This window comes from Arachis duranensis, chromosome 2, assembly GCF_000817695.3.
Source record: "Arachis duranensis cultivar V14167 chromosome 2, aradu.V14167.gnm2.J7QH, whole genome shotgun sequence".
Lineage (NCBI taxonomy): Eukaryota > Viridiplantae > Streptophyta > Magnoliopsida > Fabales > Fabaceae > Arachis > Arachis duranensis.
Genome location: NC_029773.3, coordinates 7,380,380 through 7,382,985, shown reverse-complemented (window position 1 = coordinate 7,382,985; position 2,606 = coordinate 7,380,380). Strand labels below are relative to the sequence as shown.

General features: G+C 31.7%; 1 protein-coding gene across 1 annotated transcript in view; it reads right to left on the bottom strand.

Moving 5' to 3' along the window:
* The window catches only part of LOC107473242 (acid phosphatase 1), a 5,949-nt gene that overhangs the window by 1,135 nt on the left and 2,208 nt on the right, over positions 1-2,606 (bottom strand). The window lies entirely within an intron of this gene.

The following is a 2,606-nucleotide window of genomic DNA, read 5'->3' as shown; positions in this document are numbered from 1 at the left end:
TCACTTATTTTTTATATATACAAGATTTATTATTCAATTATTAATTATATTTTTTTATTAATAGAAGAACAAAACGTTCAAAATAAATTATACAAATTTATTCTAGAATGAGCAATTATACCTTTAAACTAAAGAGGAAACTAATAATAAGAAGTACTCACTGTCTTTTGACTTTGAAAAGGTCAATTTCGGCGCAGTTAGCATGCATGCCGTGGTAGACTTGGTCCACGACTTATTATGATTTCTATTTTCAGTCTTCTTGTGTAGTTTGTTTATTAATTAAAACTAATTCGTGAGGAAATGCTTAGAAGAAAAAAAAAGAGTGTTTCTATTAATTTACTTTATTCGTTTTATTACTATACATGTGTCCTTTTAAAAGGTTAGTATATTTTAAATTAATTATCATTTTATAATTTTAATGAACATAATTTAGCCTTACAATTGTTACTTTATTTTAATTTTGTTATATTACAGTTTAGCTATTTTTTTCTTTGATTAGAACGATATTCATAAACTGAAGGGAAAGATGGTTAACTAATAATTAGAATGTTTCATTAAACCTATGATGCATGAATACCGACATGGATACGGCACATGATACGATACGAGATATGCTGATATGCAAATTTTAAAATCTTATAAGACACATGGACACATATACATATAAAATATAAAGTATTTTTTAAATAAATCTTAATGATATTTTGATATTTTATCGAAGACACGGGTGTAGCTCTCCTCCGCCTTCATTCTCAAATGACAGCCAAAGCCGTCTCCGCCTGTTTTGCCTTGGCCTGAGCTTTGCCCAAGTCGAATAACAATGTATCCCTCTCCTCTTCAGGCTCCTTTTTTGTCTCCTCCAATGAAACCACCTCGACTTAGGTAGCCACCAAGGAGCTGTGGGTGGCGCTAAGGAAAGTTTTCTCCAACTCTTTGGCCAAGGCTGCACACACGTCTGCTGTCCGAATTCTACCTCGGGCCAGGAGCTGAAGATGGTTTTTGAGGGACACATCATCCATACTAATATGGCTATGAGGGAGAATATGTTTTTCGCTCCATGCAAGCCCATCAAAGCCCCTGTCGTATATGGTTTCCTACTCTGCAGTCTTTTACCTTTTGGGATTCGGTTCGAAGGAAGAAGGATGAGGACAGGCCACAACACTATCAGTGGTGGAGATAAAGAGAATTGGCCGAAACGGAATGATGGGTATAACCTTCCACGAAGCTGACGCACCCGACTCTGACTTTGAGGGAGAAGGCCGAGCAACAGCATCACCAGCTTCTTTTAGTTGTATGTCCCGAGCCACAACGTTCTTTCTGGTGGCCCGAAGTGTCTTAATGGCAGCCGACTTAGAAGCCACTTTTTTTGCAAATAAAGACACATTAGCCGCCAACACAATTTTACAACAAGAATTTATAAGTAAAAGAAAGGATGGCTACCTAGTTCGGACTAGAGTTGGCTGCGATCCCGTAAGAATTTTTTGGTGTCTAAATAGGGAGGCCAGCCCTAATACTCTTGAAATAAGCCAATTACACTCTTTTCGAGCTCATCTAAATCATCTACATTATACTTGGCTATTACTGGTCTCTCTTCCCAATACAATGAAAAAAGGGTTCATCGTTCTTGTCAATGAAGAAAGGTTGGGCATCCTTAACAGTTCGGATTAAAAAAATAATTTTTAAAAGCTATGATGCACGGACACGGGACACGACACGACACGGGACACGCCGACACGCAAATTTTAAAATCTTACCTAACACGGGGACACGCATACATATAAAATATAAAATATTTTTTAGATAAACCGTAATGATATTTTAATATTTTATTAATATTAAAATATAAATTAATTTTTTAATTAATTATTAAAACAAAAATTTTTTTAATATTTTTTAATTATATAAAATATTTAAAATAATTGTTATTTTAATAAATAATAATACTAGTACATAATGATATTTAAATATATTTAAAAAAATATTTTTATTAAAACACAATTAAATATAAAAATATACATATTAAATAAGCATAAAAGATATGTCGTATTCGAAATATATTTAATAGGTTTACACCAAACAACTAACACAACTATTTAGACTTATCCTTAAAAATAATGATGAGGGGAGGTTAATTTAAGATTTTGAAAAGCTGAATAAAGGTTTAGTAGTTATAAAATTAAGGGAAGAAAATGCATGTGGTGCAGTACTTGTTGGAAGTTTGATTGTCCACATATATGTTAAAAAAAATTAGAGGATAGTGACTTTTGGATCATTGCTTCTAGGAACTTTACAATTACTCAAAGGTCAATCGATAATTGGAATCCACTTCAAAACCATCAATTACGCCACCTGTTCTGTCTTATGTCTTAGGTGATTAAGGACATCATTTATCTAACAGTAGTTTATGCTTTTATGTAACTTTTTAGTTATATATTTTTTATTCTTGACTTTTATTTTCAATGATCTGATATTTGAAACGAAAGATACAGAAGACTTAATTTATTGCTGTATATAGTATGTACTTTTTTTCTTTCTAGTTTCTATATTAAGTATTTTTTTTATTTTGTATTAATATTAACTTTACAGTTATTTATAAATTTTAATAA